The sequence below is a fragment of the Sminthopsis crassicaudata genome, chromosome 3, assembly GCF_048593235.1.
Source record: "Sminthopsis crassicaudata isolate SCR6 chromosome 3, ASM4859323v1, whole genome shotgun sequence".
Taxonomy (NCBI): domain Eukaryota; kingdom Metazoa; phylum Chordata; class Mammalia; order Dasyuromorphia; family Dasyuridae; genus Sminthopsis; species Sminthopsis crassicaudata.
In genome coordinates, this window is record NC_133619.1 from 645,664,777 (window position 1) to 645,680,148 (window position 15,372).

At 41.7% G+C, this 15,372-nt stretch overlaps 1 pseudogene; it reads right to left on the reverse strand.

Annotated features, from left to right (window-relative positions):
- LOC141559782 (uncharacterized) lies at positions 1-1,431 on the reverse strand (annotated as a pseudogene).
- Positions 1,432-15,372: the final 13,941 nt, after the last annotated feature.

The following is a 15,372-nucleotide window of genomic DNA, read 5'->3' on the forward strand; positions in this document are numbered from 1 at the left end:
TTCACTTAGCATCAGTTGATGTAAGTCTCTCCAAGCCTCTCTGTATTCATCCTGCTGGTCATTTCTTACAGAACAATAATATTCCATAACATTCATATACCATAATTTACCCAACCATTCTCCAATTGATGGGCATCCTGGTCACAGTATTTGTGACCATTTTTTTCTTCAGCAACAATTTTCTGAGTCTTCCTAAGTGTTCCATTAGTGCCAAAGACTTTCCTGTATTCTATTACACTTACGGGGTTTCTCACTGTACACTCTCTGGTGTTCGGGAAGGTATTCTTTTTGGCTGAAGGCTTTTCTGCCTTCATTGCTTCTATGTAGTTCTCCCAAATATAAGGTCTTTGATAACAAGCAAAGGATGAATTACATTTTAAGGGTTTCAAGCTTACCTTCCAGCATGATTTCTCATTTATTAATTCTGCATGGCAAAGCCTGCCTACATTTATGATATTAACCTAGGTTTCTCTCTTATATGAATGCTTTTGTGTTTGCTAAGTAATGATTTCTGAGTGAAGTTTTTCCCACATTCATTGAATTTAAAGGATTTCTCACCTGTATGAGTTCTGTGATGTGAAACCATTGATGACCTCTGGTTGAAGGTTTTTCCACACTCATTACATTCAAAAGGTTTCTTTCCAGTGTGAATTCTCTAATGTGAAACAAGTGATGACCTCCAGCTAAAGTTTTCCCCACATTCATTACATCCTAAGGGTTTTTCTCCAGTGTGAATTCTCTGATGCTTAATAAATGATGAGCTCAAACTAAATCTTTTCCTATATTCGTTACACTCATAGGGTTTCTCTCCAGTATGAATTCTCTGATGTACAGTAAGGTGAGATTTGTTGTGGAAAGCTTTCCCACATTCATTACATTCATAGGGTCTCTCTCCAGTATGAATTCTCAAATGGAAAACAAATTATTTTCTATGGCTAAACCTTTTTCCCACATTCATTACACTCATAGGGTTTGTCTCCAGTGTGAATTCTCTGGTGTACAGTAAGCTGAGATCTGTTGTGGAAAGCTTTCCCACAATCATTATATCCAAAGAATTTCTCTCCAGTATGAGTTCTTTGATGTACAACAAGCTAAGATTTGTGGTGGAAGGCTTTTTCACATTCATCACACTTAAAGGGTTTCTCTCCAGTGTGATTTCTATGATGTATAGTGAACTGAGATTTATTGTAGAATGCCTTCCCACATTCATGACACTTAAAGGGATTCTCTCCAGTATGAATTCTTTGATGAATAACAAGCTGAGATATGTTATGGAAAGCTTTTCCACATTCATTACACCCTTGGCCCCAGGCTCAGTACCCCTGGCTCCTGGGCCTCAGAATTTCTGGCTGAACCGCTAGTGGTGGGAAATAGCCCCAAGAATGCAGTGGGCTGGGACAGACCCGGCTGAGGCCAAAGGGGAGCTTCCATGGCAGCCCTGGGAACTCACCTGGTCCTCGGGTATCAGGGGCTTGGGAGACATTTCCTCGCCCCCTCCTCTTCTTCTTCTAGGAGTGGATCTTGGGAAAGGGCAGAGCTGCAAGGAAAGACAAGGCACCCCAGAGATTAGGGGGCACACAAAACTCTCAGCATTTCGGGGTGACCCCCGATCTCTACCAATGGAGATACTGATGGACTTTAAGAGGGGACTGGAGAGAACATCCCAATCTCGAGTCAGAGGACAATGGAAGCCCTTCTACTTAGGGGAACTGAGCATTTATGTAGTGCCTACTGTGTGCCTGGCCCTAAGCCAAGAACTTTACAATGTCCTCACAACAATCCTGGGGCCTTGATCACCACCATTTTACAACTGAAGAAACCGAGAGAGACAGACCTTAAGTGATTTGTCACTTAAGCTAATCAGCGTCTGGGGCCTAATTTGAACTCAGGTCCTCCTGACTCCATCATGAATTGTAGCCAACTTATTCCTGGGCTCCATGCTTTCAGTCTCTTTTCTTCCAATCCATAGTTCACACAGAGAAAGCTTGATATTTTTTGTTTGTTTGTATGTTTTGTTTTCTCAACAGTATTTTGTTTTTGCAGATACATGGAAAGATAGTTTACAACATTAAAAAAAATTTATCTTGCAATTTTTTCCCTCCTTCCCTCCCCAAGACAGCAAGCAATCTAAGCTGTCTATGTATAATACTTTAAAACCTATTTCCATATTCATCAAATTGCACAAGAAAAAATCAGACCAAAAAGGAAAAAAAAAAAAAAAAACACAAGAAAAGGCAAACAAAGAAACAAAAAAAGGTGAAAAATATTATGCTTCAATCCTCATTCAGTCTCCCCGGTTCTCCCTCTGGATGCAGATGGCATTTTCCATCCCAACTCTATTGGAATTATCTTAGATCACTACATTGCTGAGAAGAGCCAAGTCCATCGCAGCTGATCATCACACAATTTTGCTGTTACTGTGTCCAGTGATCTCCTGGTTCTGTTCATTTCACTCAGCATCAGTTCCTGTAAGTCTCTCCAGGCCCCTCTGAAATCATCCTGCTGGTTCTTTCTTACAGAACAGTAATATTCCATAACATTCATAAACTATAACTTATTCATTTTTTATTGTTATCTGATTTAGATTTGAATAAAATTAAGGAAAAAATGTCATGTCCAGGCTAGCTCCTCTGAAGGGCTCAGAATCAGCCAGAGTCAGGATAAGCAAAAGTGCTTGTCCCATGTTGGGCACCAAAATGTTGTGTTCTGTCATCTCTCAATTATAATTCTTCTCTAGGAGGAGGTTTCTTTTCTGTAAATCCTTTTCTCTGGGAGCAGGTTTCTTGGGAGGCTTCTGGAGCCTCTAGCCGGAGTGAAGGTAGACATGGGAATGAATCAGACTCTGCCTCCAAGAGTGTGGGATTGTGGGTTTCCCGGAAGTCAATCCTAGTTGTGAATCTCCATGAGCAGGCTTTTCCTTTAGTTTTTGTGAATCTGCTCTTGTCCAAGTAGAATCTCGAATCCCTTTCTTCTTGAATCCTGGTTCTGAATCTCCTCCAGCTTCCCTGAAGTTCTCCTGGGAAGTCTTGTCCTTGACGCAATCCAGACTGACCCTCCCAGACTCTAACTTCTTCCAGACTGACTCTTGGCTCCTTTTATCCTCCCAAAGAATGGGCTTGTGGGTACTCCAGGGGCTTGTAGGAACTACTTACAAACCAATGAACTAGCTTCTTTAAAAGTGTTAATTCCTTCAAAGGTGTAAACTCTTTCAGAAGTTTAAAAGTGTTAACTCCTTTAAAGGTTTGAACTAAAGATGAGAACTCTGAGCTAGAGAATTATTAAGTATGGACTTAGCACCTAGTAAGGAACCTAACATCTCCCCCTTTCTTTTGATTTAGAACATAGGGTGGTCATGACCTTGAAACATCAATATGGGAGATATTACACATAATTACATAAATTACATAAACACATAGTAACATAACACATCCTAGAAGTGCTGTAACAAATAACATGATCAAATAATCATAAATTGAGAATGTATATATGTCCATAAGTCCTAAAAATAGTCCAAAAGGAATCCATTGTCCATTAGGTCTTGTGCCAGGAATCCAATAATTCCTGCAAGTTAGTAAAGTCCTACAATAGTCTCATCTTGTGTTAGGGAATCCAATGATTCCTCCTTGTTTTAAAGTTCTTTAACAGTCTCCTTATCAGCCATGCTCTTTCAGTGTCAGAGGTTTCTTTAGATTCAGTCATGTTTGATGTGCTGTAACCCCGTGGATTATAGCGCAAACATGCAGTGGGACTGTGGGGTTTTCTTGTCAAAGACATTGGAGTGGTTTGCCATTATGTGCTAGGGAGAGCAGCAAGCAGATTTGAACTCAGGTGTTCTGGGCTGCCCGGGCAGCCAGCTGTGTGGCTCAGTGGATAGAGCTCGGCAGTTGGAATCAGGAAGCCCAGTCTTCATATCCAGAAGAGTCAGGCAGAACAAAAATTGTAACGAGCTGTCGTCTCTAGAAGCTGCCGGATCACTCTCTGGGAAGAGATCTGCTGTGTCTTCTACTCAAATCTCTCCGGCAGATTCTTCTTCCTGTAACGAACCGTTGTCTCCAGGCAGTTGCTGTTAACTCTTGTCCAGAGAAGTGACTTCCCTTCCTGCAGGGAGCCCCGTCAAGCCTGATGCAATGCAGAGAGTCTTCTTCTTGAATCCTGGCTCTGAATCTCCTCCAGCTCTTATCCTTCTCCAGGCCGATCTGCTCTCCAGGCCCAATATTGTGTCTTTTATCCTCCCAGAGAATGGGCGTGGGATAATGCAAGGGCTTCTGGGAAGAACCACCCCAGCCAATGAGCTTGCCCCCTCTATCAAGTCAACCTGAGTTCTCACCTTGTAATTGTCCAACCTGAATTCTCACCTTGTCACTATCCAGACAACCCGAGTTCTCACTTAGTAATCCTAACAAAAAATGACCTTCCAGACTCCAGGCTGGCGCTCTGCCCTCCTCCAGAGCAATGGGCATGTGAGTTACAACTTGCTCAGGGCTGCTAATAGACCCATTGCCCTTTGGAGCACATCAAAGCACGTGTGGAGTACTGGGGTCATTCTAAAAGTAACATTAGCAAATAAAAACATCCATCTTGGGACAGCTTGGCCTCCCCTGAATTTAGAAACATCTTCAGGGTCAGAGCACTCATCTTGGGCCTGAGCTCTGGTTACTCAGCTGCAGGCTTCCCCTGGGCCCTTGCCCAGGTCTGGTTCAAGCCATGTCTAAGAGCCCAACCACTTGGTCCTCAAATACAAGCCCTTGCTGAACATGGCTCTGGGATCAGAGTAACCCAGAAGTAACTCTGACCCCAGAGTAACCCAGAAGCAGGCCCTATCCTGTTCCTGCTCTTTGCATGGTCCCAGAAGTCTCAGAGAAAGCTTGTATGGGCTTTCCCGGCTGTGTTCCACTGTTCTCTGGCTATCTCCTATGCCAACTTAGGCTGGGGAAAAGGTTCATTGTGATGTCTCCTCAGATTTCTAGATCACCACTTTGGTGCTCTCCTTTAATCTTTGTTGAATGAATGTAAGAGCGGTCTAAGCCACATTATTTCTTCCTTTTCCTCCTCCTTGTGCTTGTCCTTCCTTTTCCCTCCTCCACCACCACCATATTTGCTAGTCAATTAATTTCTCTTTCTTTCTTATCCACTGTTTCACTGATTCACACTCCCCCCCCCCCCGCCACTTTTAAAGCAGCATTAACTATTTCTGATATTGCTTTGTAATGTAGTTTAAGGTTTGCCCATATTATGTCATCTTCAAATCATATGAACTTCCAATATACATATCAGATAAAAAAGCTCCTTGAATGCTTTGATTTGGGAAGGCCTTTGCATAAATGGATACTTGGTCTAAGGCTTTCACTTCAGCTATTAATATAATTGGGTGGTTCTTGTTTTAATGTATTTAATGGTCCTAATGTTGAATCTCCTGATGTTGAATCATCTTTGCATTCATGACATAATTTCAATTTGATCATAATTTTTTAGACATAATACTATAGCTTTTGTGGCCCAAAATGGGAAATAGATGGATAAATTGTGGTAGGCAGATATAACAGAATGGAAATGTTCACCAAGAAATGACACCGATAAGTAATGGTTAGTGCCTCCCTCCCACAATTATCTCACTGAGGACAGGAACTATTTCATTCGTGTCTGTATTCCTAGGACTCAACACTGTACCCAGCAATAGAGTCATGGTAACCCTAAAATAATTCCTTGTTGATTTGAAAATTAGTATAGTGAGAAAAGTGTCCATAGCAATTAAAGTTAAACAAAACAAATCCTATTATACCAAAAAAAAAAAAAAAAAAAAAGACATATAAAAGAGTTCCAAAAGGGGAAGGAAAGAGAATACTTTTCTTGTCATGTTGTAAAAATTATTGTTGTTGCTGGGGGGTAAAATATGAAGATGTTTGAGTCATGTGTTCATCCCCTGTAAGATTCTTTTGAATTTTGTTTTTACCATAATTTTGAAGTGTTTCTTGATGCCTTTCTTTGATGTCATTTTTTCTTCCCCACCCTTCATTTCCCCCCCCCACCCCAGTTCTTCCAGCTCCACCCAGCAGCAGGTGAACAGGAAGGAAGGGTAAAGATGAAGGAAGTCCACATATGGCCATGATCATTAGGAGTCTGAGGGTGGAGGACTGTAGACTGGAACAGGGAGGATCAAGATTAGGGTGACACTGGGAAAGGACTGAGAGGTGAGTGGATAGAAGTTATGGTGAGGATGTTATTAACTCCAAGACCCAGGGGGCTAGGTTATGAAAGCCCTCCAGTGCCAAACAAAGCATTTTGTATTTGCTCCTGGTGGCAATAGGAAGACACCAGAGCTTATTGAGCAGGAGGGATGACCTGATCATTGATTCCCAGGGGCTTACCTGCCTCTTCATCAACTATGTTGTCAGCCCAATCAAAAGTAGAAATCAAATTGATTTCTACCTGATTAGGAAGGGACAGCAATGGCCTGAACCTTAGCCCCAACCAGTTCTAGTACTTTTTAAGGAAAAGCTTACCTGCCCCACAGGGGCAAACATGGTTCCTGTGAAAACCAGTATCTTAAACCATATCCCATAGGAAGTTCAATATGGATATGCAACCTAAATATCACTTCTGAGAGAAATAAAGTAGAAATAGATATCTTAAACAACCATAACTTGGGAAGATTTCTCAATTAAACATGAGATAGAATCAACAAATATAAAGTTGACACTTTTGACTCATGAAATTGAAAAACTTATGTAGAAAGCAAATAAATAGTTTGGATAAGAAGGAAAAATGGGGAAAATCTATGTATCCAATAAGACAGCCACTGGACCTTTGATTTTACTCACGAAGGGAAGTCTCAGGTCTCCATCTACCAATGCAGATTGGCGCCTTTCCTGCAACTGCATCTCTAGGAGTTTCCTGGAGTCAGGAGAGTAAGCGACTTATTCCAGCTCCTGCAGCTAGTTTGTGTCCGAGGTGAGACTTGACCCAGAGGATGGAGCCGACCTTCTATCAATTACCCCACCCCATATTCAGTCTTCCATCAGATGGCTCCAAAAAATCTAGAATATCCAACATGCAGATAGAATTTTAAAAGATCCCCCAAAAATAAAGGATATGACTAAACAGTTCTCAAATGAAGGACTATTCCAAATCACTAATAATTAGCAAAATGCAAATCAAAACCAGTTTCATTTCATTCTCAGCAAGTTGGCAAAAATGACAAAGGTCAGAAAGTCAATTTTGGAGGTATATTCTAGCACTGAGACTTGGCGCATTAAAGACTAGGAAGATGTTAGGTTCTTACTAAGTGCTAATGACATAATGAGATATTAGGTTCTTACTAAGTGCTAAGTCGGTACTTAACAATTCTCTAGTTCTGGCCTTTACTGGGAGTTTTACTTGTGAACTCCTGGGGGAGGAGCTTCCATGCTCAGGAGGAGCAAGTTCATTGGTTGAAGTAATTTTCCCCAGAAGCCCTTGCATTATCCCACGCCCATTCTCTGGGAGGATAAAAGAGGGCGGCACTCCAGAGATAGAGAGTCTCTGTTCTAGGTCAGAGGTGAGGCGGCTCTCTGGAGGAAGAAGTCTCTCCTGTAGACCAGAGAGCAATCGGCAGTTTCTGGAGACAACTGCATGTTACATATTGGCGCCCAACGTGGGGCAAGGACTTTTGCTTATTCTGACCAGGACTTATTCAGAGCCCTTCAGAGGAGCTAGACTGGACCATTGCAATTTGGCGCCTGAACAGGGACAGACACGATTCTGATTCCAGTGGGAAAACCTCTGATTCAGATTCCAGTGGAAAAGACTTTCTGACACAGAAATAACCATGAGTAACAAGGAAACTTTGTTAAAGATTAAGTAAGCATTCTAATAGACAAATAAGGAACTTAACTTGTTAAGGGCTAAACCAGCAATCTCTTATAGCTGAAATGGGGCAGATGTTAGCTAAAGACAATCCCTCGACCTCAGCTGACTCAGCCCCAGCCCCAGCGGCAGCCTCATCTCCACCCCCAATCAGGAGTGGTACTATAGAGAGTATAATTAAGCTAATTGATGAGCAGAGTTTACTTGTAACCTGGGTACAGATTGCTAAACTCTTGGCTGCATTAAGACGCACATCTCCTTAGTTTTTAGAGGAAGAAAAGATAGATGTAGATAACTGAAAGCTAGTGGGATTTGAAATGAGAGAATTTCACGCAAAAAATGGGCCTCGTTCAATTTCTGCAGAGGTATTTTATATCTACAACATAGTTCAATTAGCCTTAAACTTTCAAGCAAGTTGTAGGAAAAAGAAAAGTTTTAAAAATGAACAGAGGAGGAAGTGTGAGGAAAAAAGGAAAGATCAAGATCTTGCCCAAGAGCAAAGGGATTTAAATAAGGAATTAGGGTGTGATGACTCTGATTCTCTTGAAGAAGCTTCAATCCCGCCTAGAGAGCAGATTATTGACCGGCCCACATCAACTCCACCTTCAGAGGTGTAGGAAGAAGGAGGAGGGGAAGAGGCAAAAACACAAACAGAATTGCCTGTGAAGCAGCCTAAGCCTATGACAAGATTAGAAAAAGCATTGGTTAAAGCTAAGAGAGAAGGACAGGATATAAATGATTTTATACATGCATATCCTGTGATTGAAGATATTGACTCTGTAGGTCAAAAAAGGAGAAGATATACACCTTTAGATTTGAATAAAATTAAAGATTTGAAAAAAGGTTGTACCCTTTATGGGGCTACATCAGCTTATGTTAAAATGTTACTAGATGGTTTGTCTTATGAAGTCCTAACTCCAAATGATTGGAAATCCATAGCAAGGACATGTCTAGAACCTGGACAAAATTTGTTATGGCTTGCGGAGTTTTATGAATTATGTAAAATCCAAGTCAGATGCAATTTGGAAATAGGAATTAACACACAATTCACTTTTGAGCACTTAGCTGGTGAAGGTCGGTATGGAGAGAATTCAGAACAGATTAATTATACCATGATAATATATGAGCAAATTGCTAAGGCTGCAATAAAAGCTTGGGGTGTCCTCCCTGGACAGAAAGATCAGGGAGAGACTTTCACTAAAATAGAGCAAGGTCCCAATGAACCTTTTGCAGATTTTGTGGGATGTTTGAAACTGCTGTCAAAAGAACTATTAGAGAAAATGCAGCTACAGAAATAATGACCAGACATCTGGCTAAGGAAAATGCCAATGAGATTTGCAAAAGAATTACATGGGAATTAGACAAAGATGCTCCTTTAGAGATCATAAGATGCTGTGCTACAGTGGGAACAAATGCTTTTTACACCTGGAATATGATGAACATGGAAAGACAGGGTCCCTCCTGGCAAGGGACTTCTAGAGAAACTCGGTGATGTTTTCAATGTGGAAAAATTGGACATCTAAGAGTTCAGTGTAGATATGGAGATACAGTGAGAAGACAGGGTGAGAGAAGACCTAAAACTCCATGTCCAAAATGTCACAAGGGTCTTCACTGGGCCTCTGAATGTAGATTGACCCAGGGAAATGAGAGACAGGGCCCAGCTTCAGCCCCCCAAGTGGGGCATGATGGCAGCCGAGGTTACATCCAGAGAATTTTAAGACATGATCAATCAGCCAAAAGGCAATCAGATGGAAGAAAGGGATTGAAATTAGGAAAAATAGAATTGTGTGCAGTAGAGACTACTAAGATACTCCCTGGAGAAGTGAAATCTGTTCCTGTTGAGCCTATGGATCCTTTGCCTCCAGGCACAGTAGGCTTGACTATTTCACCTTCTGAAAGTGCCTACAAAACAGTGTCCATCCATACACTGATGTGGGAAAGTGGAGAACGTGTAGATAATATCCCAGTCACTAACACAGGTAGACAATGTGTGATTTATCAACTAGGAGAAGTAGTAGCATCAGGCTTATTGTTACATACCCCTAATAAGCAACCTAGTGATAGTTGCCTAGATTCTGACTCCAGTGAACAAAATCCAGGAATATATTGGACAGCAGCTGTGACAGCTGACTGACCTATGCTTACTATTAATATAAATCGAATACCATTAGAAGGATTGGTAGACACAGGTGCAGATTGTACAGTTATTAGAGGTGCCAATTGGCCCAGTCACTGGCCAAAGATTAAGGCAGACACCTACATGTCTGGGGTAGGAGGATCAATAGCAGCAAAAGTTAGTGCTAGGCCTTTGAGATGGATATTTGAAGGTGAAACAGGAGTTTTTACTCCTTTTGTGGTTGAAAAAATCCCCATCAATCTGTGGGGAAGAAACATTTTACAGCAGATAGGATTACAAATAAGCCCTTTGGCTTTTTAGGCAGGGCTGCTGTTGAAGGCCTACCTGCACTTTCACTGGTTCCTATTCAGTGGAAGACTGATTCACCAGTGTGAGTAGAACAGTGGCCCTTAAGAAGTGATAAAATTCAGGCCTTATTAGACATAGTGCAAGAACAACTTGACCAAGGACACTTGCGGCCTTCTCTAAATCCTTGGAATTCCCCAGTATTTGTGGTGAAAAAGAAATCTGGAAAATGGAGGATGATAACTGATCTAAGAAGAGTAAATGAACAAATGGAAACTATGGGAACTCTTCAGCCTGGACTTCCATCTCCTACTCAGTTGTCAAGAGAATGGCCTCTTTGGGTTATAGACATTAAGGATTGTTTCTATTCTATCCCTCTAGATAAGGAGGATATGAAAAGATTTGCTTTTTCAGTGCCTAGTGTTAATTTGGCTGAGCCTTATAAAAGATATGAATGGACAGTTTTGCCACAGGGAATGAAAAACAGCCCCTACTATATGCCAAATGTATGTTGCTGCTGCTCTTGCTCCAGTAAGAAAAGCATTTCCAAAAGTAATATTGATGATATTTTGGGATGTGCACCTGAGGAACAAATGTTAGAAGCATGTCTACAAAAGACCATGGAAACACTAAAATACTACAAACTGCATATATCTACAGAAAAAATTCAAAGACATACTCCTTTTCAATATTTCGGATATGAAGTATATCCTAAGACACTCACAGTACAAAAGCTTTAAGAACAGAGAAGTTGGACACCTTAAATGATTTTCAAAAATTAATAGGAGATATCCAATGGATGTGTCCAGTGTTAGGCTTAACTACGAATCAACTGCAACCTCTATATGACATTTTAAGGGGAGACAGTGCTTTAAATTCACCATGCCAGCTTACAAAAGAAGCACAAGAAGCTTTGAAAGAAGTTGAACTGGCTTTATCCAATGATAAAGAGTCACTCAAAAACCTTTGGAAATATCAGTTTTTGCTACAAAAGAGGCACCCACAGCAGTCCTTCATCAAGGAGACAGTGTGATTGAGTGGGTGAACCTCCCAGCACACCCAGAACAAAGCCTTACTCCTTACCAGTGCTTGTGGCTAGAATTTTATTAAAGCCTATTAAAAGAGTAATACAATTATCTGGAATAAGTCCTGAAAAAATATACATATTCTATACTAACACACAAATTAATGTATGCTGTGAGACCATCCCAGAATGGCAAATTTTATTGGCCACAGCTCCAAATTTTGCACATGGATCTCCATTAAAGATAACCTGGCTACTATATAATTGGTGATGGATTTTTGAAGAAAAGGTTTCTAAGGTTCCTCTTAAAGGACCAACAATCTTTACAGACGCCTCCAAAGAAAATATTTGTGCTGCATACTCTCATGATTTAACCATAAAGAGAGTAGTCAGGACTCCTTTTCAGTCCACTCAGCAGAATGAATTATTTGCTATCATGCTAGCTCTTATTACCCAGGAGACGTAAATATAATTACTGATTCAGCCTATTCAATAGGTGTAGTACAAAGAATTGCCACAGCCCAAATAAAATTTGCAGCCTCCAATATTCATCAGCTCTTTAAGGAACTTCAAGAGCAAGTGAGACAGCATCCAGGCAAGATTTATATCTTGCATGTCCACTCACATAGTGGACTTCCAGGTCCTATTTTTGATGGAAATTCAAAGGCAGATAGCTTTCTAACCATGTTAGCCAATACTCCTTTATTTCAGGAAGCACAAGAATCTCATTCTAAATATCATCTGGCTGCCTGAGCTTTACCTTTACAATTTGGAATAACAAGAGAGGAAGCTAGGAGCATAGTAAAAAGCTGTACAGCTTGTCTTCCTTTCCACACTCCTACATTCCCTCTAGGGAAGAATCCTCATGGTTTGAGACCCAATGAAATCTGGCAAATGGATATGACCCATTATAAATCTTTCGGTCATCTGTCTTTCATCCACATGGTAGTAGATACCTTTTCAGGATTCACTTTTGCAGTGCCAACAGCAAAAGAGACATCCACAGTGGTCACTGAATTCCTTATCCAAGCATTTGCAATTATGGGTGTGCTGCAAGAAATAAAAACAGATAATGGACCTGCATATAGTTCTAAACATTTTGCCCACTTTTATGCGCAGTATAAGATTTTACACACTACTGGAATACCTTTTAATACGCAAGGTCAGGCAATAGTAGAGAGAAGAAACAGAGACATTAAGACACTCCTCCAAAAACAAAAGAAAGGGGGAGCCACAGGTAGCCCTAGAGAACTTCTAAATTTAGTTCTCTATACCATTAATTTTCTATTTTTTGACAAAGATGCACTGGCTCCAACAGACAGGTTTTATAACCCATCAGAAGGGCAGTGTCCAGTGCGAGCAGCTCCACTGTCCTTAGATAATCGCCAGGTGATGTGGAGAGACCCAGAAAATGGTGAATGGAAGGGACCAGATAGGTTAACTGCTTGGGGGAGAGGGTTTACTTATATTTCTTCAGATGGAGAAGGAATCAGATGGGTGCCAACGAGTCCTTGTCCATCAGAGAGAGACAGAAAAAGAGAAAGACCTCAAAACAAAGGAGAAAGTCTAAGAAACACCTGACACTGAAAGAGCATGGCTAATAAGAAGACTGTTAAAGAACTTTAAAACCAGCAGGAATCATTGGATTTCCTAACACAAGATGAGACTTATGGACAATGGACTTATGGACATTTATAAATTCTCAATTTATGATTATTTGATCATGTTATTTGTTACATACTTCTAGCATGTATTATGTTACTAAGTTACACTATGTTACTATATGTTTATGTAATCTATGTAATTATGTATAATGCCTCCCATATTGATGGATTTATCTTTCAAGGTCATGACCACCCTATGTTCTAAATCAAAACAAAGGGGGAGATGTTAGGTTCTTACTAAGTGCTAATGAGATAATGAGATATTAGATTCTTACTAAGTGCTAAGTTGGTACTTGACAATTCTCTAGTTCTAGCCTTTACTGGGAGTTTTACTTGTGAATTCCTGGGGAAGAGCTTGCATGCTTAGGAGGAGCAAGTTCATTGGCTGAAGTAATTTTTCCCAGAAGCCCTTGCATTATCCCACGCCCATTCTCTGGGAGGATAAAAGAGGGTGGCACTCCAGAGATAGAGAGTCTCTGTTCTAGGTCAGAGTTGAGGCGGCTCTCTGGAGGAAGAAGTCTCTCCTGTAGACCAGAGAGCAATCAGCAGTTTCTGGAGACAACAGCACATTACAGGAAGGGATAAATCCAGAAATGACCACAGTGTAAAAAACAAAAGAAATAAATGGATTTTGAATAAAATTATACAAAGATAATATATACATATAATTCAGATGTATATTAATCCTGTATAAACATGGAAATATACAATTGTTTACAGTTTTTTGGGTAGTATATTTTTATCTGGATTTTTTCTTTCTATTCTTATTTATATATCCAAACATCTATACTTAGGATTTAACCTAAATTAAACTTTAACTGATAATGCTGACTTAAAAGTACTTTTCATGTATATATTATATATCCCCCACACTTAATGCCCTGCTGTGCAATTCTGCTGGCCTCTGATGGCAGCCAGTGGGTACCACGATGAGAAGGAAATCAAGGCGGAATGGTTTTCTCTCCAGCTCCCTAGTTTTTATAACAAGTGGCAAGGTTTTTCATCCTCATTGACCATCTCTGGGGTGGGATGCTCACTGACTCTGGAGACCCTGGATTTGACTCCATGTGATTTTGGGTTGAAAGTCCCAGCTTCCTTTTCCCCATCCAAGAGTCAGCGGCTTCCAGTGTGGATCTCCGACCTTAAGTGTCTGAAGCATGAGATTTTCCAGACATCGCTATTTCTCTTCAGTGTTAACTCTGATTAAATATTCAGCTGATACAGAAAACTTTGCCACGTTTTGCTTATGAGTTTCTTCACTGTACAAACTCTCCGACGTTCGGAAGCTGAAACCTCTCCCATATTCCTAACTTCTCTGGAGCTTCCAGTCTGGGACTGCAGACAGCCAGTCAGTCTGGAGGCTTTCCCTGGGCTCAAGGCTTCTCCCGGCATTAGTCTTCACACATTTCCTAATCTTCCTTCCATGTGTGGGGGACTCTGCTCTAGGACTCTCCAGAAGGCCACCATGGCAATGGGGGGGAGGGATGGGCCATAATGTTTAGAAAGGTTCTCTGTAGGAAGGGCCATGCACCTATGTGCTGGGTCACGGTCATGAGTGCCCAGCCGGGACTAGAATGAGCCATGTCATGGTGACAAATGATGGCCTATCGTTGGGGCTGCTCAGAAGCGCCCACTTCGGTGCCATTTCGGAGGCTCTGCAAATTTCTGGGACTTGATTACAGCTGGTGCAAGAGACATCTAACTGGGGGCAGCTAGGTGGCGCAGTGGATAGGGCACCGGCCTTGAATTCAGGAAGACTCGAGTTCAAATGTGCTCTCAGACACTTAACATTTCCTAGCTGTATGACCCTGGGCAAGTCACTTAACCCCAGCCTCAGGAAAAACAAAAACAAAAACAAAAACAAAAAAAAAAGAGAGACACCTAACTGAATTTGGGGGACTCTCCAGGGTAGTAGAGGCCGTGTGAGGGGGCCACTCAGTATTACTGACCCTTCCAGAACAGCTTCTCTGAGACTGTGGAGGGAGGAGGTGTTTCCTCACCCATCCAAACTCTGGCCACGGATGCCATGGGGAGACTCCCTGGGGAGGTTGGCAGGGAAGGCTTTGCCCTCCCAGCTCCCAAGCTCTCCTGCAACTGGTGACCAACAGGCATCTTGTGTGCCAGCAGAAAGAGGCCAGACAAGAGGAGGAAACCATGGAAATGGTCTCCCACTCCTCCCTGGCCCCTTTATAGAGTGGGGGCTCAAGGCCAATTAGACCAGCGGGCAAATGATAGAAAACCAATGGCTCTCCCCAGAAGAGACAAAGGAGGGAGGGGCTCTGTCGCTACTGTGGCTGAATGCTGGAATAGTCTCCTGTGAGGGCCCCAGGGCCCCTTCCTCCTCTCTTTGTGCCTCTCCCCCACCCCCTTCCCAGCCTTAAGGATGAGGGATGGCCTCGGTCCTCCCAGGGAGGCCAGGT